We start from the raw sequence: 26,909 nt of genomic DNA, 5'->3' as shown, positions 1-26,909 counted from the left end.
GCAAAACAATGCCTCATAGTGAGTGAGCATATGGACTTCAGAATCAAATCTGAGTTTGAATCATGGCTCTTACAGTTGCAAGTTTTGCAAGCCCAGAAATGTTACTTAAACTATAAATCCTCAGTGTTCTCATAAGTAAGATGGACTAGAAATATCCACTTCATAATATTACTTTCCTTGTTCTGATATTAGAGTAACAGCATCCAGTCTTTCATAATTTCCTGTGATGTTGGCCTGGATTTTCCATTGATACCCATAATCAAGTTAAAGAAATCTCTTTCTATGCCCAGTATGTTGAGGCTTTTTATTAAAAATAGGTGTTGGATTTTTCAAACGAGGGTTTTCTTTCTTTCTTTCTTTCTTTCTTTCTTTCTTTCTTTCTTTCTTTCTGCATCTATTAAAATGCTTATGTGGGTTAGGTCTTCTATTAAAATAATGTATTACATTAATTGGTTTCTGGGTGTCACACCAGCTTTGGAATAGATACCACTTGGTGATGATGTGTTATTTTTTTCTACATGACTAGATGTGGTTAGCTAATGTTTTGTTAAAGATTTAGGAGTTTATGTTCATGCGTGATATCAAGCCATAGTTTTCTTTCTTTCTTGCAATGTCTTTATCTTACTTTGGTATCAGAATAATACTGGGCTCATAAAAAGAGTTGGAACAAATTCCCTTCTACTCTGTTTTCTTGATGTTTCTTTAGTTTTTAAGGTTCTGTTACTTACCTTCTCTCCTTTTTCTCTGTGACTTTAAGAATGTATAGTTTCTGTTAATATCTTTTTAATGTCACTGATTCTTTTCCTGCTATCCCAATCGGATACTGAGTCTAGTGAATTTTTTTCAGTTTAGGTATTGTCCTTTCAACTGTAATTTTTATGTGTTTTTTAATAGTTTCCATCTATTAAGTCCCTTTTAATGTCACTGTAATTTTATTTTTCTTCAGTTATTTAAATATGGTTTAATTCCTTGAACATGTTTATAGTAGCTGCTCAGACGTTTTTGCATGATAAATTTAACCTCTAGGCCCACTTATGATTGTTTTGATTGACTAATATATTTTTAAACTGAGTATACATTAGACTCCTTTGTTTCTTTGCATGTCTCATAAACATTTATTGAAATCTGACATCTTAAATAGTATGTCTCCGTGATTTTATATCACTTTTTAAAAATTTTTAACCTGTCTAGACTTAATGTAATTGACAGAGCCCTAAAATAGTTGTTTTAAGCATACTGTCCAATAAAATTCTTATTTCTTATGGAGACGTTAAGTTCATTTCTTTGCACCTTAAAAGCTAGAACTCCTGTCTAACTGTGAAATGTATTTAAAAAGACACCTTTTATGTGTTTCTCTTTTTTTTTTTTTTTACAATAAAATGAATAAGAGCACTTAGACTAAGAGAGGGTTAAGAAGATTAAATAAGATATTATGAAATACTTTAAAAATTGTCTGGAACACTATAGGTATAACTTAAGTATTGGATTTTATTATCTATATTCTTTTTTGTTAAGTACCATAAAATCTATACAGAGAATTATTTATCTTTAATGTAATTGTGTCTCAATTGATAACCTTTTTTTTTTCCATAAAAATGAGTCAGTGATTATTTCTGCAAAACATATAATTTATTAAAGGCCTTTCTCTGTACTGGAAATATGTTCCAATGGTCAAGGAGATAAAAATCAATTTTAAAGTCTCATAAATGTCCCAGTAAAGAATAGTTCAGGTTTTGTAAAGCTGAAAATAATTAAAGGAAACACTACCAAAAAATTCACATGCTGCAATAAAATAAAATATGCCTTAAAAACTTTGCCTTGGTAAGATTTAAAAAAAAGATTTTTAACATTTATTTATTTTTGAGAGACAGAGACAGAGCACCAGCAGGGGAGGAGCAGAGAGAGGGGAACACAATCCAAAGCAGGTTCCAGGCTTTGAACTATCAGAACAGAGCCCGACACAGGGCTCGAACCCATGAACCATGAGATCATGATCTGAGCCAAAGTCAGGCCGTCAACCAACTGAGCCGCCCAGTGTCCCTTCTTGCCTTGGTAAGATTAAACTAACAGGATAGGAAAATACTTTTTATATTATCGGAATATTTAAATTCATTATAAAGTTTAGTTTCTGTTTAAAAATTAGTATGGAAAAACAAACTTTTGCTTTTTTATGCTTGTATATCTTTAAAAATAAGCCTGATATCTTTGATAATATATTTCAACTAATTGTTCATATTTTATGATTTTCTGAAAGGAGAATTAGGTAGCAGCCATCGGTAAAGGGCAGTTTGAGAGACATATACAGATGCTACTTGTTCCCAAAGAATTTCCTCTTTTAAACTAGGATGTTATTAGAAACTATCCCAATCAACTGGCACTTCCTGTGGTTGAAGCAATAAAATCTAGTTCAACCTTAATCAGTACATATTGTTTCAGGAGCTATACTATGCAAAATACCCTGCTGGAGCTTGACACACACACACAGGGTGATAAATGATGGATGGATGGACAGATGGGTGGATGGATGATATTTTAGAATTATTCCCTCTAGAAAGTAAAAGGTAAATTGCATTTTTTTTGTTTGTTTGATAAGCCATCTCTTAGGGTTTGGATGAAATAGGACAGTTGGGTGAATAATAATATAGAATAACATGGAGGTAAAAAGAAAGTACATGATTCTGGTCTGAGTGAGATAACCAGAAGAAATTCGGTGGATTATTTTAGGTGCATGCCAATCCCCAGTGACTATTGGTGGAAAAAACATTATGTTCGTTTCATGACCAGCATTAGAAACTATCCTGCCACATACTGATGGCTTAAGTCTTAAAAAAAATCCACCAAATCCTTTGAACTTCAGTTACTCAATTTGTAAGATAAATATGACATTGTTCTTCTCACAATGCTGTGAAAATTAAATAACACATAGAAAAGGAATAAGCTCATTATTTGGTGAGTAGAAGATATTGAACATAGTAGTTGAATATGAATTTCCTTCATTATTTTGGCTAATTTCATGTTATCACCACCGCCATCATTATTATCATCATCGTCATATAGCCCTTATCATAAGAGCTTGCACTTTATGTAAGTTATATATACTTTTATTACTTATCTGTCCCTTTATTTATTCACTCCTTCCTTTATTCATTCTTTTGATAAATAATATCAAAGACTTGTTATGCATCAAGCATAATGATGAAAATATCATCATGATTTCTTTCTTCTGAACTTTTAAAGTATTATTTCATTTAATCTACACACAGTCCCGTGAAGTTGGGAGTCATTTTGTGTATTGGTTTTGCATATAAAAAATAGTTTGCACAAGTTAAGTAACATCCACAAGATCAGAAAGCCAGTAAAATGAAGAATTTTTATTACAATCTTGTTCCAAAATCCAGAATTCGTGCTCTGTGATACCTTCCAGTGGTTCTCAAATTGATGTGACTATGACAGCAAAGAAATGATTGTTAAAAATCCACACATCACAAATCCTCTTTCTTGAAGTTTGACTGGTATCCCAGCAGTCTGCATTTGTAAGAATTACTCCAGGATATCCTGATCCAGATAGTCCTGGAGCCACATTTGAAGAAGCACTTGCATAGACATTTTCTTAAACCATTCTAATTACCCTCATAATGGAAGACTATGGAAACCTTTTTGAAAGGCTTACCTTAAATGATTTTAGTGCTCTAAGTGGTTTTGTCTACTTCCCCGGGGGTCATGTAGGTATAGCTTTGTGTGTTGTTCTTCCTTCTGACATTAAAGGAGAGAACTGAACATAGGTCACCTGATGATACACACATTTCCTTTGTGCAAAAACTACAGTGGAGATGCGCCATTCCTTCCTGTCTGGGCTGTGGATTTACATTTCAGATTGATTTCCTTTGCCTAGACATTTAATATTTCTAAAAGTCAACTGTAAACTTACCTCAAAACAGTTTGCTTTATGTGTTTGTATTTCATTGAACACCTTCCCCACCTACTGCATCAGTGTAAGACATTTTACACTCTTCATTTTTGCTGCCATCTACTTCCAGTTTCCATGGCCATTCAAATCTATGTCTATTGTCTCAGATATCTGCTTTTCCAGTCACACTGATGCCAACTTAATTCAGGCTCTCGTTATATTTTCCTGGATTTGGGCCATGTTTTCATATATTTCCTTCCTGCTTCCAATTTCAGCTCTTTCCTATATAACCTACATAGCTTCTGAATCTTTTTCCACAACACATACCTTAAATATTGTCATTTCTCTCTCCACTAAGTCATCAGTGTCTCGTAAAGGCTCCTGGACCCTAGTAAAATTTTTTTAATTTGTTGCTCAGTGTTTTCCTTGGTCTGACTCTGTAATTTATTTTTCTAACCTGTACTACTTACTGCTTCCTAACATAATCTCTAATGTAATTTTTATCACAGTGTTATGTTCTATTTTATATTTTAGCTACTATATTGTAAGCTCCTTAAGGGCAAGGCACTTTTTTTTTAAACATTTTTTATGATCCATTGAACACTGGTTTATTTATAGGATACAGTCAGTAAGTACTATTTGATTGAATGGTATTGTCATTCATTTGTGTAAAACTTAATTTTTAAGGTAAATGAGAATTTGTTTTAAATTTAGACTTGTTGAAGCCTTTAAGCAAAATGTAATATAGTTGACCTTCATCTCAAGAATGTTGGCAAAATATCTCCCTCTAGGTATACTTTCTCTGCAGGTGCTTGTTCAGTGCTTTTAACCTTTTGTACAAAATGCATGTATTTAATGTCTTGTTTCATTGCATGTTTTCCTGGATTTTTTAAAATTTGAATATATCCTTTGAAATAGAATGCCTTAAAATAAATGTGCTTTGTTCAGCTATGGCCTCCTTAGTATAGTATTGAAGCAAATACATTTCAAGCTAGTTCCGAACAAGCAGCAATTTTAAACCTTTTATTCCTATGCTGGTCAACTCTATATGAAACATTGAAATGTTTAAGAAAGAAAATCATAGGTTTAAAAAAAAAAGATGTTTGAGTTTCAAGTTGTATATTCAAATGACTAAACTCCTGTGGTTCAATTGCTATCAAGTAAGACCTTTCTAATATTTTACTTTAAATTTTTGTCGTAGGCCTGGAGAATTTTAAGAAGTCATTAACCTTAAAGTTTGCATTCAAGTTCAAAAAGGACTTAAGTACTTATTATTAATATTTTTATTTTTACGCAAACATTTATTTTACAAGTTTATCAAAGATTGTAATGTCTGCTTTTAATTTATCAAGTTTATTTTATCATTTATTTTACAAGTTTATCAAAGATTGTAATGTCTGAAGTAAGTTCTTTGTCTAGTCAGAGGAGTGATGATGTGCAGCTTAGATAGCTGGTAAAATTAACCTCTCTTCCTTTCAGTTAGCCAATACGTGGAAGAAAATGTACAAACTGCAGTAGTTTCTAGGAAAAGAGAAACAGTTTAGTGACTCTGATCTTTAATCTTGATGAAGGGACTGTCACTCTTAATTTTTATGAGAAGGCTTTGTTTGATTTAGCCCTAGGAAACAACTACACAAAGCATTAAAAAAAGAAAAAAAAAAACTCTTGAAAGAAGGAATGAGAGAAGGAAGGAAGGAAGGACAGGAGGGAGGGAGAGAGGAAGGAAGGAAGTGAATGGAAGAAAGGAAAAAAAGAAAGAAAGGTAGAAGACAGGTGTTTGAAGAGAAAACTCAGGAGGCAAACAAGAGCCAGTACTCAGTATGGGGAGGCTGTCATAGTCCTGAAGAATGCAGGTTGAGTATAGACAGACTAAATCAAATTCATATAAGTTAAGGCTCTTGGTTTCCAAACACCAATAATGGCTCTGCTTTCCTTATATCATAAAATCAAAGGACATTCTTAAGAATCGGTCTCAGAAAATATAGAGATCATAGAAATTTAGAGAATCTAGGTGCAAGACCTAATTGGGCAAGGACTTATTTTAATAATTTTTATCTGCTCTTTGGTCAGATTTCAAAATTCAAAAGCATTCAGATCTCAAAAGCATAATGATATAAACAATGTCTCTGAAACATTTGGAATAAAATCATTTAAAAGGTCTTTATGTGTTTAAGGAAATAAGTTTATTAGCTTAAGGGAAATTCTTTTATTTTTTATTTTTTATGTCAGAAGCCTGAGAACCAAAGACTCATTAAAAGCAAATTATATTTACTTCCTGTTTGTGTCTCCTCCCTTCTGATGGATCTGTGCTTGACCTAAAAGCTTATCAACCAACTTACATTTCTAAGCATGCTAACACAGGGAATACCATCCACAGAAAGCACAGTCTTTACTTCAGATTGTGATCTCTATCTTGATGCTAAGTTGTTTGTTTTGTTTTGTTGTTATGTTGTGTTATACTGTGGATTTTTTCCCCTTCTGAATAAACTGAGGTAGCGAATATAAATGGAACTTCAGGTCTCCATTAGCCATTATTGCTTAAAGCCTAGAGCTAAAGGCTGTCCTGATCTGCTGGTGTCTTTCCTCCTTACCTGGACACCAGCCTCTCCAGGCTAGGTCCTGCTGAGTGTGCGATACGTCCAAATGCAGCCTGACTTGGGAACATTGGGTCAGCCTGAACAAAATGCTGCCTCCGGGAATATGAAGCACCCCATCTCGTACAACAGGTCTCGTACCCCATCTCGTACATCACTGCCTCTGAATATGAAGTACCCCATCTCGTACATCACTGCCTCTGACAGTGATGAAACAACATAGAAGGGAGAAATAGTCATTTTAGGGTGAGAAGACAGATTCTCACATGTACACCAATGAATTTCATCATGAGCTTTTGAACTATATGTATGTAAAATTCCTGTAAATACATGACCTGATTAAGGTTGGAAATAAGCTCATATTTAAAAACCAGCCCAATAGGAAAAATAAAACAGGCCCATATATCATTGGCATAAAAAAGACAATGTATCACCGGGAGGTGTTTTGCAACAACATGTATGTCCCAGGTGTAATGTGAGGACAGTTTAGTGGAGAAAGACTGATGAAAAGGAAGATTGTGTTTTTCTCTCTTGGAGTGTACAGGATGATGCTGCATGTGGAGGTAAATGTGGATATGGAGAGCCACTATTGGCTGAGAAAATTCTCCAAATATCTGAACTACAGATGCTTAGTATGCACATGTGTATGTAGGTGGTTAAGTAGATCAATACTTTGTTAAATATAGTATCAGTTCATTTATTTTTTGTAAAATACTATCCAACCTAAAGCAGTTCAGAGTTTTCTTACTTTGCAAATGAGCTGAGTAAAAGGGGTGGGTGCAGATTTACCTGGGACATTTATCAATCAGGATACCTGTAATTCCTCAAATTTGCAACAATCCACAACATATCACATTTCAGGATACCTTCACCTAAGTAAGTCATATGCAGACCAGAATTTTTAGAATAAGGCAATCTTCAAAAAACACATTTGGCTGAAACAATAACGTGAACACAATTCGTATAGGATATTAGTCACAATGAATTTTCCATATGCTCAGTCTACAGAAGGGCAAATCTTGTTTCAGCTACTTAATGACATGCACTACAATATGCGATTTATTAATAAGGTCAGTACTATGACTGACATATTTACCTAGAACATTCCTGAGGTCAACATGTGCCTAAAAAAGAGAAATTACCCAACCTGCTGAAATATGTGCAGAAGGAAACTATTCTCCCTGCATTCATTTATCATCTGTCTGAGTACATTTTCTAAGCCACTTCAAGTCTGGTACTTTTAGTGACTTCAAAGACAGTTTGGCACCACACTGGTTTTGTGGGAGCATGCATCCAGGCTAAGACATGGTACCTGTTGGTATTAAAAGATTCTGTGATCCGTATTTTAAAATAACAGACCAGGGGTGCCTGGGTAACATAGTTTGTTGAGCCCATAACTCGTGGTTTCAGCTCAGGTCATGATGTCAAGGTTTCATGGGTTTGACCCCCATGTCGGGCTCTGTATTGGCAGTGCAGAGCCTGCTTGGAATTCTCTCTCTGTCCCTCTCTATCTGCCTCTCCCCTGCTCATGCTGTCTGTGTCTCTCTCAAGATAAATAAATAAACCTTAAAAATACATACATACATACATACATACATACATACATACATACGTACATAAATACATAAAGACAACTGCCCATAAAGATATAGCCATTTGTAGAAAGGAGCAAGGCCCTGAACAAGGAAAGTATGTTAGATAGCTGATGAGTTATAGAAGATAAGCATTGCACATAATGAGAAACAAAAAAAGGAACTATACCATTTAATTTGAAACAGAAAAAGGAACTAGACCATTTAATTCATAATAGTAGCTCCATGAGAGTTTCAGCATAACTGCATTCCTTATGAGGTGTATGACATAACTATGAATATGAGATAATTTGTTCTCATAATGTCATTGGCTTTTATTGTGTGTCTATGACCATCTCTATATAGGCACTTTCCCCTCCAGAGTAGTATAGTGATAGTGTTGCTTTCTGGATAAAGTGTATGTGCTGGAAGTTTCAGTGTTTACATAGAAGAAAGGTGAAGGATAGACATAATGGCTAGGTAAAGGAACTCTGCACTATGTTATGATATGCTTTGGAGGGGGAAAGAAAAAAGATTTCTTTGACCAAAATAATGTTGTCAAAACCTTATTCCCTTGGTGGTAATGCTTTCATTCTCCTATCAAAACCACGGTGAAGACAGTCTGTTATCCTGGAGATCCGTCTATGAAAATTTTAAAGTGCAGAACAGCTAAGAACCTTCCTTTTTAAAAAAAAATTTTTTTTTTTCATTTTGAGGCAAGAGAGAGAAAACACGTTCATGAACAGGAAAGGGGCAGAGAGCCAGAATCCTGAGCAGGACCCGTGCTGTCAGTGCCGAGCCTGACACTTGGGGCTCGATTTCACTAACCGTGAGATCATGACCTGAGCCGAAGTCAAGTGTCAGTCACTTAACCTACTGAACCAGCCAGCTGAGAACCTTCTTATTCATTAAGAAATTAGTCAAACAAGGGGCGCCTGGGTGGCGCAGTCGGTTGAGCGTCCGACTTCAGCCAGGTCACGATCTCACGCTCCGTGAGTTCGAGCCCCGCGTCGGGCTCTGGGCTGACGGCTCGGAGCCGGGAGTCTGTTTCCGATTCTGTGTCTCCCTCTCTCTCTGCCCCTCCCCCGTTCATGCTCTGTCTCTCTCTGTCCCCCCCAAAAAAACAAATAAACGTTAAAAAAAAAAAAAAATTAAAAAAAAAAAAAAAAAAAAGAAATTAGTCAAACAAAAGAATGGATACAGAGATAGCAATGAACCAAAATATCATTGAGTGAAGGCAGCTACCTCTTACCTCGCTGTTCAACAGCAACGAGGCCACTGCTCCTGGAGACCACGACTCGTATCTTCTGAGGGACTCCCTTGACATTCCTCATTGTTGATACTGTAAAAAATATTTAAAACAACCTCAAATCAGGTAGGGAACCTCAAATCTGGGATCTTTGTTGAAATTAATTTCTTTATTGTTGATTTCTATGTTCTCCGTTATGGAAGGCACAATAAGAATAATTATCTTAGAGCCTTTCTGAACAAAAAGGCAGCCCTCAGCAGCAATTGTTCAGGCAGTTACTTTCCTGAGTAATTATAATCATCTTTGTCAGAAGTGAAATTCAAGAAGGTTGAATCCTATTACAGTCTCCACCCTAGGTTTTAACTAATAAGAGGGATTATAGCTTTATATAATATAACCGTTGCTTGAAAACATGACTAGGAATCAGTTTTGAGTAACTGAGTTATATGTTAAAATACAGAAGTCGCTTCTAATAAAGTGCCAGAAAATGCAAATTACAGACGTTTATTCTTATTTAGTTACTTACATAAGTCATATATGTTTTCCTAGGAGTAAATTAATTAAATGAGAACAGCTGTATCTTACTGCAATTACAGAGAAATGAAATATACAGACAAAAATATTTAGAGAAACCAATGAAATTTCTTGTTCTCTCAAGTAAAATTAGAAGCGTTTTAATTAAAATGAGATGTTATAAATCCACATTTTAAAAGTTCTTGATAGATATTTAATATTGAGTCAATATATTTTAAATGCTTTATTAAAGACACAGGTCCATTTAAAAAGTAAATCCAGCAACTATCTAATAAGATGTATTTCCCTGTCAGCATATTTAAAAAGCAATCAATATTTCACTTGACACTGCTCATTTTGTCTCAATTAAAATGAAATATAAATCCACAAAAGCAATTTCAGAAATTGCTTGAGCAAAATAAATTCAGACAAACCAAAATGATCACTGGTATTTGTCTTAAATCTTGCTGCTCTGCAAACCTTTCTGCTGTAGAAAAGAATAAAAGTATGTATAGCACTCCTTATAGAAGAAAAAGCCCTTCCAAAATTAACTCTAAAGCAGTTTTATTAAAAATTCCACAAAGTGTTTTTTTTTCTAGTAGTGATTTTAACTCAGGAAACTGACCTCAAAAGCAGGGAAGTAAGGAAAAAGATACCAGTAATCATGTTTCACAAAATAGGATATTCTTTTATATTCTTAAATAAGTTCATAGATTTTTTTTTGTTGCTTAGTTCATGTGCCCAAAAATATATGTTTTATAAAGTTCTTGCTCTGTAACTCCAAAATTTACTTGGTAGTGGGAAATGGGTCATTATCACAGTTTCTTTGTGATTCAACAAAGTAAAATGAAAATGAAAAAGTGTTCATTTTGAATGGAAATATATGTATGTGGTTTATTGTTATATTTAACTGGAAATAACAGAGATTAGATTTTGTATATTTTATGGTTTTGGGATACTGACAAACATCTCTAATCATCTATATGCTTGTTTTTTTTTTTTTTATCACATCCTAGTTTTAGACATATATCAAGTAACTTGAAATTTTATTAATTGAAGTACTGGCCGTAAACCTTTTTAAAAAAAATTTTAATGGTTATTTATTTTTGACAGAGAGAGAGAAAGAGCATGAGTGGGGGAGGGGCAGAGAGAGTGGGAGACACAGAATCCAAAGCAGGCTCCAGGCTCTGAGCTGTCAGCACAGAGCCCGACATGGGGCTCAAACTCACAGACCGCGAGATCATGACCTGAGCCGAAGTCTGACGCTCAGTTGACTGAGCCACCCAGGCACCCCTTTAAGCCTTTTTTAAAAGAGGGTATTAGAAAGGGCAGACACAACTGGAGAGAGAGGATGAAGCACTAAGGAGGCATCATTTGCTGAGCCCATATTATCTATATGGTTCATTAACATATGCTAATTTATAAGACTACAAAATAGTCCTATAACAAATCCTATTACTACACAATATTTCATAAAGTTAAGTAATTGCTGCATGTGGTAAATAATGAGCAGTCTCTAGAGTGGCTCAAATATAGACTAAATTCTAAATTGTCCTACTATTGATTTTATTGTTTTGACAAACCATTCAATTTCTCTTAAGTTTTATCCTCATTAGATATACACTCAGAAAAATAATATTTGCTTTACAAATGTATGTTCAAGATGAAATATAGTATATATAATGTTTAACACAATACCTACCACATAGTAAATGTTCAATACATAAATTCACCTCCTTTTCCAATGCCACAGAGCTAACCTATGGAATATAGAATAAATTTGAATTCAGAACTTTTCCACTCCCTTACCTGTGCTTACGCTGTCTATAAACATGGAACATTTCAGGGAGAAACTACAAATATTTGATGAAAAACACTTATAATTGCCTTGGGTTTCAGAATTAAAACTGTGGTAATTTTAAGAAAACAAAAGTAGTAATATGAATATGTGGATATTGAGAAGGCTTAAATGGACAAGTTTATTATCAGTCTTCTATAAATTAGAAATTAGTTATGATTTTAATGAGAAAATGACAATCAGTGAATCTGTTATTCATCTTGGAATTGTAATGTGTGTTTGAATATAAAATATTTGAAAGTATAAGAAATAGCACCTCTCTAGGGGTGCCTGGGTCACTCTCAGTTGGTTAAGCATTCTACTGATTTTAGCTCTTGTCATGAGGTCAGGCCATACATCTGGCTCTGTGCTGAGGTGCAGAGCTTGCATAGGATTCCCGCTCTGTCGCTGCCCTCCCCATTTCTCTCTCTCTCCCTCTCTCTCTCATAAATGAATAGATAGATAGATAGATAGATAGATAGATAGATAGATACCATCTCTCTAAGCCTCTTAACCGAAGCAACTCTCTTCTCATCTGTTTCACAAATTGGTGAATGTCCTCTTGAAACTCATTTTGGACAAAGAGTTCTACAGGTAGAATGAGAAATCATAGCAAAATTGCAGGTTACCAGGTTAATATGTAAAAGTCATTTGCTTTCCTATATACCAATAATAAACAAGTGGAATTTAGAATTAAAAACACTGTTTATATTAGCACCTCCCAAAATGAAATACTTAGGTATGAATCTAACAAAATATGTATAAAATCTATATGGGGAAAAACAACAAGACTTTGAGGAAAGAAACAGAAGAACTAGATAAACAGATATTCCACGTTCACAGATAGGAAGATTCAATATTGTCAAGATGTCAGTTTTTTCCAACTTGATCCATAGATTCAGTGCATAGTCAACCAAAATCCCAGAAAGTAGATAGACTGACACTATCCTACTTTAAGACTTACTATAAAGCTACAGGAATGAAGACAATATGGTATTAGCAAAGAACAAACAAATAGATTAATGGAAGAGAATAGAAAGCCCAGAAATGGACCCCCGAAAATGTAATCAACCGATCTTTGCCAAAGGAGCAAAGGCAATACAGTGGGGTGGCTCAGTTGGTTAAGCATCTGTCTTTGGCTCAAGTAATGATCTCGCAATTTGTGGGTTCAAGCCCCGTGTTGGTTCTGTACTGACAGCTCAGAGCCTGGAGCCTGCTTCGGATTCTGTTTCTCCCTCTCTCTCTCTGCCCTTCCCCCACTTGTGCTCTGTCTCTCTCTGTCTCTCAAGAATAAGTAAACATTAAAAAAGATTTTTAAAAAGTACTCTCTTTAGTAAATGGTGCCAAAACAACTTGATATTTTCATGCAAGAATGAACTTGAAGACCCTACAACTTTCACAAAAATTAACTCAAAACAGATCATAGAACTAAATTTAAATATAAAACTCCTAGAAGATAAATTGGAGAAAACCTGCATCAGTTTAGGTATGGTGATGTCTTTTAAATATAACACAAAAGACACAATCCATGAAAGAAGTAATTGATAAAATGGGTGTTATCAAAATTCAAAACTGTGCTTTACAAAAGTCCGTATAAAGACATTTAGCATACAACCCACAGACTGGGAGAAAATATTTGCAAAATACATACCTGATATAAGGCTATTATTTGAACTATACAAGTATCTTGTAAAACTCAACAATTAGAAAATAAACAACCTGAGGGTCACCTGGGTGGCTCAGTTGGTTGAGCATCTGACTCCAGTTCAGATCATGACCTTGATGGCCTCACTGTTGTCAGCACAGAGCCCACTGAGGATCCTCTGTGCCCCCCTGCTGCTCCCCTGCTCAGGCTGTCTCTCAAAAATAAGAAACGTGTAAAAAAAAAAAAAAAAGAAAACCTGAATTTAAAAAAATAGGCCGTAATACCATAGTACCAATATTGAACCAAATTAAACTATGGACTTTGGGTGATTATGATGCATCTGTATAGGTTCATCCTTGGTAAAAAGTACCTTTCTGGTTGTTGATGTTTATAAGGAGAGGATATGCATGTGTGACAAATTTCTTTCTCCTAACTTTGTTGTAAACCTAAAGCTGCTCTTTAAAAGTAGTCTTTTTAGAAAAAAAAATATACTGATTAATGCAGGCAAAGAGTGTGGCATATCATAAATGCTCAGTTCATATTAATTAATGGTATGTTAGTTTTCAGGTAGCATACTCTTTTTTTTTTTTTTTTTTTTTTCTATTTGAGAGAGAGAGTTCCTGTGAGGGCTGGGGAGAGGTACTGAGTGGGAGAGAGGGAGAGGGAAGGAGGGGGAAAGAAAGAAGGAAAGAAAAGAAAGAAAAGAAAAGAAAAAAGAAAAGAAAATAAAGAAAAGAAAGAAAGAAAGAAAGAAAGAAAGAAAGAAAGAAAGAAAGAAAGGAAGAGAAAGAGAGAAAGAGAATCTTAAGCAGGCTCCACGTGCAACACAGAAACCAACATGGGTTTGATCCCACAAGCCTGGGATCATGACCTGAGCCAAAATCAAGGGTTAGACACTCAACCAAGTGAACCACCCAGGTGCCCTTCAGATAACATATTCTTATTTACTATTCATTCATTCTCAAAAATGAACCTCAATAAATTATTGTTAAGCATTTCTTATACATCATTTTTGAAAATATGTAGTTATTTTCATAAAAGCAGTGATCCTTTATAATTCATGTTTGTATATTGTTAGGTCATTGAGTATTATATATTGTACATGTTCAATAGATGTTGAAAGGATGAATTAATATGCTCCATTGGCCTCAATGACAATAATAGAGTAAACACAACATGAGATTTAAGCCTTCTTCATGTTCTTCCCATTGTTTAACTTTTACATAAATATTTTATATCACAAGTATAAAACTAAATCCTCTATCTAGTCAACTCATAATTTCTCTGTACCTATCACAGGTCTAAAGAAATGGGATTTGCAAAAAGATAGGTTTTAATATGGGGTGGGCATATGGAAAAGGAAGTAAAAAATCATCAGTTTACCCTTTTTAAGCAATGATGTCAATCTCCAAAAAATGAAATGAAAAGTGGTACTGTGTAGGTTGGCCACCAATAGAATTTTTTAAGTGATGTTCCCAATTTATGTATACCCGTTTTTAAGTTGAACATAGATATTACCTTATCTTATATTATAACCCATTGGAATATCAAAGCAGAATATGATCTAAATCGTTCTTTCAGTTCTACAGTACCAGCTGTGGAAATTACATTTGAAATCCTACATAGAAGCAAAGATCCTAGGATGGCAATGACAAAGTAATCTGAGAAGAGCAAATAGCAACATGTTGTAATATTTTCATTTGTCTAAATAAAATGAGAATGTGTTAAAAATCCTATCTAGACAAAGAAAGGAAGCAGAGAGTTTTAAGATTATTCACTGAGTTCATGTTCTCTTAATAGACAATTCAGATTGTCCAGGAAAAGCAAATGCCAATATATGGTGTGGAGATAGCACGGTGCAGGTAAGCAATAGCTGTAGGCTTGCAGGTACAGATGAGTTTTACAGTAATACGAATGTGAGGTGGCTGCTCATAATGTTGCAAAATGTAGGCTGTTAAGGATTCTGAAACGTTGAATTAGGCAAGAAATATTTAGAAAAGTACGTCTACCTATATTTTTTAATTGCACTTGGGAAAGTTGTTCATAATATAGGCAAAACGATGTGAAGGAAAGAACAGTGGAGTGGAATGAGGTACCTTGTTTTCTAGAAAAGCCCTACTGGAAAGCACGGTGGGCATATCACATTCACCCTCTGAGGCTCAACTTCTTAAATAGTAAAATTAAGAGGTTGGGGTAGATTATCTGTAGGTCAAGTTCTGATTGTCTAGTGTGACATGTGGTTTGTGAATTAGAAACTTCCTGTCACTTACAAGTACCTCAAGTTGACATGCTGTATTAGTTACCAGTGTAGGGAATAAAAATTAAAAAAAAAATTATTGCTATTATAGATATAGGTATGTTGACAGAATTTTGACCTTAAGTCTTTTATAATAGAAGGAAGGTTGCTAAAAATAAGTTATCTCAGAACTGGTATCTTTCTAATCCACTTCTAAAAAGAATTGTTATTTTTGATATTAAAAAAATACATTACAAATATGACACATGAAAGAATGCATAGTAGAATTATGATCTTATAGAAACTTTAAAAATGAAATGGTTTGCTGTCACTGAACAGAATACTTTCTAGCTGAAGATTTTCAATCAGAGTTACAAAGCTATGGATGACTTAGCAGAGTTCTTTATCTCCTCCATCATCCAATTTTCATGAGATTTGTGTCTACTTCTCTGGAAGTCATTATTAATACTTTTGCCAATTATTGTCAAAGTTAATATTCTAAAGGGAGGTGAGAGTAGTAGTGTAATTTAGAAACTGAAAATATCAGACTAAATCTGAGTCTAATCTGATAACCTTTTTCACTAAAGAACTAGAAAACAAGTTGTGCATAAAATTAATTATATTTTTATTAGATTCCAAAAGATGCTCGCTTGTTGAGAGTTGATATAATGATATGGTATGCAGAAGGGAAAGCTGAGAAAACACAGGTGCAACCGAAACATTCACAGTAGTGAGCCTGTTGATTAGAGATGATTCCAGTTGACTCTTGACTCAAAAATAATGAGAAGAGACATGTTTTATTAGAAGTAAAATTTCAGTACTTCCGATTAGTTCAGAGACTCCTATTTAGAGTTTCCCAATTTAAAGAAAGTATTAAGGACTTGAAAAATTTATATACATTATTTGATATTAAGACAACAAACCATCCAGTTAGGTTTAAAGTTGAAGATGAAAATAATGAATCTGATATATGTCTCACTTTAGGTCTTTTGACTAGTATTTCTGTCATATTTATTGGATTTTCTTAAAATAGAAGCATTTCCCTGATTGAGGAAATTATCAATAAATTTCATTACTATCTCAGTTTTTGTGATATATAGTTGAGGATGATAAGATACAATGTCAAAAAAATAAACAACAAAAATTTTTATGTATGGTTGTCACAGGTTGATTCAATGCCTCCTCTAAACTTCCCATTCTAACACCTCATCTGTGTACTCTTTACTATTGAGGTATTTTCAAAATACAAGTTATGACTTAAAAGTTTTATATCATTCTTTCTCAGTGTTACAATGCAGCATAAAAATTATAATTGAAAAATTCAACACCATAGTCAGATTACAAATGCAGAACATAAAACTTCAAGTGCTATGTATATTTAAAAGACATGTAGAGTAGGGACAGTTGTACCATGTACTTTATGCTATTTTTAACAGCTTGTATAGGTCTGTATCCACCTTAAACTTGACTTTATGTGAAACTCAAAGATTTGTTTATTTCATTTTCTTATTGATGGCTTGCTTTCCTTCACTTGAGTTTCCATATAATTTGTATTTAAGAAGCAAGGAACTTGCTGGAATGGTAGTATGACAAGCTCCAGAAACCTGCTCCCCAGAAATACAATGAAAACTGATGAACGTTGTATTTTTTTAAATGTGGAAATGGTCCTGAGAACACAGAGCACATGGAAATACATGTATTTAACAACACTTACAACTTCTCATAGGAACACAGAACCTATGGCATTTGAGCCACAACCCTCTCCCTCTCTCCTCAGTTCAGTATGATGGAAGTTCTACTCCAGATATGTATGGTGAGAATATGGACTGCTTCTCCAGCTCCAAATCTTGGGTGGTGTTTTTTTTGTTTTTTTTTGTTTGTTTGTTTGTTTTGGTTTTTGTTTTTTGTTTTTTTGTTTTTTTTTTTTTCTTCTGAGAGGCAGCCCAATGACATGCTAATTAATTCTTCTGCTCTCTATCATTTAATGTTTTTAGATTCCACATAATAAGTGAGATTATACAGTATTTGTCTTTCTCTGACTTATTTCACGTAGGATACTGCCCTCATGGTCCATCTGTGTTGTCACAAATGGCAAAATTTCTTTCTTTTTATGGCTGAATAATATTCTCTTCTGTATATGTACCACATTTTATTTATTCATCCATCAGTTAACACTTAGGTTGTTTCTGTGTCTTGGTTATTGTGAATAATACTGTAATGAACATGGGAATCCCTTCAACAGAGTGATTTCAGTTCCTCTGGATATATATGCAGTGCAATTGCTGGGTCATATGGTAGTTTTATTTTTAATTTTTGGGGAAACTTTCAGACTGGTTTTTTACAGTGGCTGTACCAATTTATATTCCCCCCAGTGGTGTGCAAGTGTTCTTTTTCTCTTTATCTTCAGCATTTTTGTCGCTTTTATTTCATTATAGGTGTGAGGTCATATCTCATTATTGTTTTGATTTGCATTTCTCCAATAATTAGTGATGTTGAACACTTATTTATGTGCCTATTGGTTATTAGTTATGTCATCTTTTGGAAAATATCTATTTAAGTCTTCTGCCCTTTTTTAAACTAGATTGTTTCTTTGCCAAACACAAACATTTTTGCATTGTTTTTATCAGTTTCTAAAAGTATATTTTGGATATTAACCTTACCAGATATATGGTCACAATTTTTTTTCCCATTCTGTAGGTTGCCTTTCATTTTGTGAATTTAGTTTGATGTGATGCTACTTGTTGATTTTTGCTTTTGTTGCTTGCTCCTTTCATGTCATACACAAAAATTCATGAAGGTCTTTACCTATGTTTTCTTCCAGGAGTATACATTTTCAGGTCTTATGTTTAAGTCCTTATTCTACTTTGAGTTCATTTTTGTGAGTGGTGTGAGATATGGGTTCAATTTTATTCTTTTGTGTGTGGATATATTCAGTTTTCCCATTTTCGAATAGACTATCCTTTCCCCACTGAGTATTCTTGTCTCATTTGACAAATATCAGTTGACCATATATGTATGAGTTAATTTCTGGACTCTGTTTTCTGTTCCTTCGGGTTATGTATCTATTTTATACCAGTGCCATATTGTTTTGATTATTATAACTTTGTAATATAGTTTGAAATCAGGAAGCATGATGCCAGAATTGTGTTGGCTATTCAGAGTCTCTGTGGTTCCATAGGAATTTTAGAATTGCTTTTTCTATTCATTGAAAAATGCCATTGGAATTTTGGTAGGGATTGCATTGAATCTATAGATTGCCTTGGGTAATATGGATATGTTAACAATATTAATTTTTCCAGTCCATGAACATAGAATATCTTTCCATGTATTTGTGTCCTCAGTTTTTTTCAGCAATATCTTATAGTTTTCAATCTGTAGACCTTTCACTTTCTTGATTAAACTTATTCCTAATATTTTATTGTTTTTGATGGTACTGTGAATGGGATAGTTTTTTAATTTCTTATTTACATAGTTTACTGTTAGTGTATACAATATGCAGCTAATTTTTGTATCCTGACTTTGTATCCTTATACATTATTGAATTTGTTGATTAGGTCAAAGAATGTTTTGATGGAGTCATTAGAGGGCATCTATATAGAAGATCATATCATCATAAAATAAAGACAGTTTTACTTTTTTTTCTGATTTGTATGCCTTTTATTTCTTTTTCTTGCCTAATTAGGACTTACAGTACGACATTGAATGGAAATTATGAGAATAGGTTCTCTTGTCTTGTTCCTGATCTTAGATGGAAAGTTTTCAGCTCTTTACCATTGAGTATGACATTAGCTGTGGGCTTCTCATATATGGCCCTTCTTATGTTGAGGTATATTTCTCCTATACATAGTTTGTTGAGAGTTTATATCATGAAAGGATGTTGAATTTTGTCAAATTTCTTTTCTGCATCTCTTGAGATGATCATATGATTTTTGTCTTTCATTCCATTAATGTAATGTGTCACATTTGTTGACTGTCCTATGTTGAAACATCCTTGCATCCCAGGGATGAATTCCAGTTGATATATTGTCCTTTTAGCATGCTATTGAATTTGGTTTGCTAGTATTTTGTTAAGAATGTTTACATCCTATACCTCTCTATAAAGATACTGTCCTCAAGTTTCCTTTACTTACAGTATTCTTTTCTGGGTTTGGTATCTGCATAATACTGGCCTTGTAAAATGAGTTGGTGGGGGATGCTTCTTCAATTTTTTGTAAGTGTAAGTAGAATTGATGTTAATTCTTCCGTGAGTGTTTGGTAAAATTTATCTATGAAGCCATCTGATCCTGGGCCTTTCTTTGTTAGGAGATTTTTGATTAGTGTTACTATCTCCTCACTTATTATTTCTCTGTTAAGTTTTTTCTATTTTTTTCATGATTTTACTTGTTCTATTCTATGTTTCTAGGAACTTTAAGATTTCTTCTAGGTTTTCCAATTTATAGGCATGTAATTATTCACAGTAGTTTCAAATGATCCTTTATATTTCTGTAGTGTCAGTTGTAATGTTTCCTTTTTTAAAATAATTTTATATATTTGATTCTTCTTTCTTCTTTCCTTGGTAAATATAGCAAAACATGTATCAGTTTTGTTAATCTTTTCAAAAAATCAATTCAGTTTTGTTTATGTTATTATTGATTTTCTAATCTCTATTTCATTTATTTCTGCTCTGTTACCTCCTCTCTTTCTCTAAATTTAGGCTTGGTTTGTTCTTTTTCTACTTCCTTGAGGTGTGTAGTTAGGTTGTTTGAGATCTTTTGTTCTTAATGTAGGCATTTATTCTCATAAGCTTCCTTCTTAGCATTGCTTTCATGCATCCTGTAAATTTTGATGTGCTCTGCTTCCATTTTTATTTGTTTCAGTATATATATATATATATATATATATATATATATATATATATACACACACACACATATATATGTGTGTGTGTGTGTGTATTTTGTGTGTGTGTGTGTGTGTGTGTGTATTTTGTTTTTGTTTTGATTTCATCTTTAAATCAGTTGTTCATGGGGCGCCTGGGTGGCGCAGTCGGTTAAGCGTCCGACTTCAGCCAGGTCACGATCTCGCGGTCCGTGAGTTCGAGCCCCGCGTCAGGCTCTGGGCTGATGGCTCGGAGCCTGGAGCCTGTTTCCGATTCTGTGTCTCCCTCTCTCTCTGCCCCTCCCCCGTTCATGCTCTGTCTCTCTCTGTCCCAAAAATAAATAAACGTTAAATCACTTGTTCAGGAGTGTGTTCTTTAATTTCCACATATTTGTGAATTTTATAGTTTTCCTCCTGCTACTAATTTCTAGCTTCATACCATTGTGATGAAAAGATACTTGGTTTGATTTCAGCCTTTTTTTAAATGTTTATTTATTTATTTTGAGAGAGAGAGAGAGAGAGAGAGAGAGAGAGCGCGCAGGTGTAAGCAAGGGAGGGGCAGAGAGAGAGGGAGAGAGAGAATCCCAAGCAGACTCTGCACTGTCAGCACAGAGAATGACTGGGGCTCAAAATCACTAACCATGAGGTCATGACCTGAGCCTAAATCAGGAGTTGGATGCTTAACTGATTGAGCCACCCAGTTGCCCCTGATTTCAGTCTTTTAAAATTTGCTGAGACGTGTCTTGTGACCTAGTATATAATGTATCCTGGAGAAGGTATCCATATGCAGAGAAGAACATGCATTCTACTGGCATTGGATGCTGCTGTGATGGCTGAATGAAGGTATTTTTTTTTATTTATACATGAAATTTATTGTCAAATTGGTTTCCATACAACACCCAGTGCTCATCCCAAAAGGTGCCCTCCTCAATACCCATCACCCACCCTCTCCTCCCTCCCACCCCCCATCAACCCTTAGTTTGTTCTCAGTTCTCAACAGTCTCTTATGCTTTGGCTCTCTCCCACTCTAACCTCTTTTTTTTTTTTTCCTTCCCCTCCCCCATGGGTTCCTGTTAAGTTTCTCAGGATCCACATAAGAGTGAAACCATATGGTATCTGTCTTTCTCTGTATGGCTTATTTCACTTAGCATCACACTCTCCAGTTCCATGTGGTAGAAAGGGCCAGTATAGACACACACATAGTGTCAATGGCTGGACCCAACAACAGATGTCAGAATCAACTGCAGGCACACAAGCAGCTGTGGGGTTTCTGTATGGTGGCATATACTTGCATGACTGCAGGGGCTAGACACAGGCACATGCATGATGGTTGTGACCAGTGAGGAGAGTTAGATCAGGCAGCATGTAGGTGCATGGCCCCTGGGGTTAGCTGCAAGCATGCATATTAGTAAAGTCCACTGAAGGAGTCAGGGTTGGCCTGGGAACCCAAGCAGCTGCGGGGTGTGGACTGTCTGCATACGTCTGAGTAGCTGGAGGTGCTATCTTCTGGTGTGCACATAGAATTTGATGCTGGTGATAGAAGTGAGGGCCAGTGGCTTGTACGTACATTGCTTTAGGGACTAGCTGCAGACACACACATTGGTACTGGCCAGTGACAGGAGTCAGGGCTGGTACCAGGTCCACAAGAAGCTGTGTGGAGTGAGGAAGGTCTCAGGCAGCTGGTGTCTACAAACAGGAAAGCCTGTGGTGAAAAACTTCAGTAGCAAAATCTGCAAGGGGTCCATGGTGGCTATGTTGGCTGTTGGTTTTCTCAGTGAAGAAAGCAGTGAGGGTCCTCTGTGGGTCAGTCTGGGGTCTATGAAGAGAAGTCCTCAATGATGAAAGCTGGGTGTTGCAACTGTCCACAAGGGCTGTTGAGCTCCTCAAGTGACAAAGGTTGCCATGATCCTCTGCAGTACAGGCTACTGGGACCATTGTCACTCCTGCCATATGGCTGATACTGTTTGCCCCTGTGTTCTTTCCTTGTTTCCAGCTGTTTAGTGTTCCTGGTCTTTGAGAGGGTTGAGACCAAAGCAGATACTTTGTGCAGAGCACTGAAAAGTTGAGGAAACCGTTTTCTCAAGTTGATCTCCTTTTCCTGCTGAGGGAAGCCCTCTCAGTCTTGGGAGTTCTGTTTTGGTGAAAAATAGAGCTGGCCTGGGGCAGGAGATGATGAAGGCAAATGAAACTGTTCGTCCTACCCTTGTGAACTTATCCTCAGGTGTTTTTGCTTTACTGTGTTGTTAAAACTTTTTAAGTGGACCCCTGAGTCTCTCCCAGAACTTTGCTCATGGATAGCTGTCTAATTATGCTCTGTAGGGAGATGGAAGCTAACATCTTCTACTGTACCATTTTGGTGATGTCACTGTCTTCACTGAATTATTTTTTGTAGAATCTAGTTCTCTGTTGAAGTTGTCCAATCTTTCACCTATTTTGATCATATGTTTCCCATTTAACACATTAATCAATAATTGCAACCTCTCCTACATTATACTCAGAAGGTTCACATAGGAAAATTAGAAATTTATTTAAGGAAAATTTTATATTTCACATAATATATATACGTTATGGGAAAAACAGAAGCATAATTGGGAGTTCTCAGAAATAGCAATTGTCATCAAGTGGCAAGAAAGAGAATATTGGTCATATTTTGAAATTTGACTAAGGTAAATTTTGATAGAAAAACATATGAGAGCCCTTACTTCATAGCATGAATACTACAAAGATTATTCATGAAGGTTGCTATCTCTCAAAAATAAAATTTTGATATATGATCAAGCTGAGAAAAACAGAAGCTATTTAATTGAATATGTTTATACATGCAGCAATCTAATCCAATGAAATGGTATTTAATGGGGCGCCTGGGTGGCGCAGTCGGTTAAGCGTCCGACTTCAGCCAGGTCACGATCTCGCGGTCCGTGAGTTCGAGCCCCGCGTCGGGCTCTGGGCTGATGGCTCAGAGCCTGGAGCCTGTTTCCGATTCTGTGTCTCCCTCTCTCTCGGCCCCTCCCCCGTTCATGCTCTGTCTCTCTCTGTCCCAAAAATAAATAAACGTTGAAAAAAAAAAATTTAAAAGTTATATATAAGGTAGAAGGGGAAGGGGAAAAAAAAGTTACAGAGAGGGAAAGAGGCAAACCATAAGAGACTCTTAAAAACTGAGAACAAACTGAGGGTTGATGGGTGTGGGAGGGAGGGGAAAGTGGGTGATGGGCATTGAGGAGGGCACCTGTTGGCATGAGCACTGGGTGTTACATGGAAACCAATTTAACAATAAATTTCATATTAAAAAATAAAAAAATAATATTAAAATAAAAAATAATAAAATATCCTATCCAAAAGTAAAAGAAAATACAAATAAAAAATAAAAATTATATATAAAATATGAATTTATTGAGAAACCCAAAACCAATATTTTAAAAATGTCATAGACATAGACTATATATATATGTGTGTGTGTGTGTGTGTGTGTGTGTGTGTGTATATATATATATATATTTTCATTCCTTGATTAAAATGGCAGCAAGACAACCTTGCCTAATATACTCTATGATAACTTCCCATTAGAATAACTTCACTGAAGGTATAAGAAAAGATGAAAAACATCATCTCAGTGTTAGAAAATTCTTAACCACGTGTTATCATATAAGAGTACCTAGTTGCTGAGAATAAGATTGATATATAAGAAAAAGAAATGGTAAGTGAGAAAAAATAGGTTACAGGGAATATTTGAGGAACTTGCCTTTAAAGTAGGAGCCTTGAGGGGTACCTGGGTACCTCAGTCAGTTGAGCATCTGACTCTTAATTTCAGCTTAGGTCATGATTCTAAGGTAGTGGGATCAAGCCCCGCATCGGGCTCAGTGCTGAGTATAGAGGTTCTCTCCCTCTTCCTCTAACCCTCTCCCCTGCTTGTGCACTCTCTCCCTATATAAATAAATAAATAAATAAATAAATAAATAAATAAATAAGGTAGGAGACTTGAGTTTTCTATAGTAATTTGAATTAAAAGAATATACAGTGGGTATAAAATCTGTGAATGTTTTAAGTTTTTCTATTAAAGTGTGAAAGCATACATATATCTAAGATAATCTGTGTTCCTGAAAAATAGAATAGAATGTCATCCTCTGAACCTGAGGGGAGAAACATGATATCATAAGAGGATAAAGAAAATATTTTTAATATACTCATAGGCTTCTTTCCCCATTAGACTTCTGGTGCTGGAACTCCCACCCAGGAGATTACAAGTCATTACTCTGGAATCTGACCAGCCCAAGAGGCAGCATGGGCTTCAAGAAAAGAGGTAAATAATATTGAGACAGACAGAGAGAGAGACATCTGATAATGAAACTGTAACTCTAATGCAGGAAATAAACAAAAGAGACCTTGAAAATGTTAAAACTACCAATACTGATTAAAACAGTATGCCAAATGAGGATTTCCATTGCCATGTATTTTTGGTCTTTACCATTATGCTCTTTTAAACATAGTAATAACTTCATGAGTCTGATCCAGAATATTTTTAACGTAAATTAACTTCATAACTCTGATCCAGAATATGATTTGTGGTTAGCTTGCATTGTCTGTGAGTTAATAGAATTTCTCTTCTATTTTCTGTTACCTGTGGCCTGGATCCATGTTTTCATCTAAGTGTGAAGGCTAGAGATTAGCCATGAAGAACGTAGAAGTAGAAAATAAAAAGAAACCTATGCATCTGATCACATTTCTGCTTGATATAGAAATATCAATATTCCTTTTTATATTGGACATATACAGTATTATGTGATAAGATGATTATACATACTTTCCTGTATTATGTAATTTTTTGTTCACAATTACCTTATTATATGACTAGTTTTATAACAGCTAGGTTTATATTTGCTAATTTATTTTTATTTATTTGCCTTAATTTAACATTTTAACCATTTTTTAAATATTTGTTTATTTTTGAGAGAAAGGGAGAGAGCATAATGGGGGAGGGCAGAGGGATACAGAGTATTCAAAGTGGACTGTGGGACTGCCAAAAACAGCGAGCCCAGCAGGGGGTTTGAACTCACAAAGGGTGAGATCATGACCATAACCAAGGTCAGATGCTTAAGTGACTGAGCCACCCAGGCGCTCCATCTACTATATATTTTTTAAAAAATCACTTTTCATGTAAGTCAACAGATGTTTATTTAAAAAAAAATGCACACTTAATTGAAAAAGAAATAACCAAAGAGAATACTTTGGTTGGATTTACAAATTACTTGATGGCTGATTGCTCAATGGCAACAGTAAAAAAACAAATTATTATATGATTAAATGATGAAGAGATATAACCTGTAATTCTATAAAACACAAAAAAATGTAAAGAAAAAAGTCAGCTGGATATAATGGAATAGCATATAACATAATAAATTAATGGTTTCTTGATGAAATTAATATTATGTAGGGACTGTAATTCTTTAGTTAAAATGTCCTTTATTCAATATAAAATTAACAGATATGCCACTATACAAGCCCAAATGAGAGGGAAAGAATGAAAAGGCAATAATTAAAATATACAAGACAAATAGACCATTGGCATGACCAATTATAGAATTAGTACACATAGACTGTCAAATTACTGTGATTAATAGTTCCAGAGAACAGATAGCAACTTGAAGAATTTTAACAGAGAATGATATATTAAGATAAACTCATTTGTTTCTTTCCTGTAGTAGATTTACTGTTTCTACAACAATAAAACAACAATAACAATAAAATCAACAATGGGAATTAAAAATTCTTATTTTGGTTTAACGATGGATAAAGCAGAAGGAAAAATATTGTAGGCAGTAGGTAAGTGGGTAAAAAAATATTCAGACAGAAGTACAGAAAAGGAAAAAAAAGAAATGAAAATTACATACATAAAAATAAGATAGAAGGTATTTCTGTCAAACGTCAATGAATCCAGAATGGCTGTTGTAGTGTTTAAAATAGTAAACAAATGAAACCCAAAACAAGAAAAAGTGTATATGAACAAGAAATACAATTTAAGACATAATGCTGGCAGGGGATAGGCATCTAGACTAAGATGCATGTCTGCTTTCTTGACCTGAAACCCAGAGCCCTGTGCCACTAACCTGCAGTCACCCTCACAGGGAAACTGCACTTTGAAACAAAGCTGGTTCTTAGCCTAGCCTGGAGCATCAGAGGCTAAGTTGGCATTCTGTTGGTACAGCTCCTGTAAATAGTAAATGTTCATCCTCATGTGGTCTTCCTGTAGGGTGTGGTGTGTGGGATATTGCAGTGTTGAATTTAAACACAATTATATTACGTAATTATCATCCAGTAATTACTTTGTTATTTACTTGGATAATAAGGTAATTACTTTAATTTAAAATGGGCTAAATGATCCACTTAAAAAAAATTGTCCAACTTAAAAAAAAAAAACTACATTGCTCACAAGAGACACGCTTTATTAAAATATTTTATTGCATTATTTTCCCCCCTGTATTGCCCCATTCAATCTTGACTGCCAC

The sequence above is a fragment of the Herpailurus yagouaroundi genome, unplaced genomic scaffold, assembly GCF_014898765.1.
Source record: "Herpailurus yagouaroundi ecotype Mexico unplaced genomic scaffold, PumYag 182, whole genome shotgun sequence".
NCBI classification, from domain to species: Eukaryota; Metazoa; Chordata; class Mammalia; order Carnivora; family Felidae; genus Herpailurus; species Herpailurus yagouaroundi.
This window is presented reverse-complemented; position numbering follows the sequence as displayed.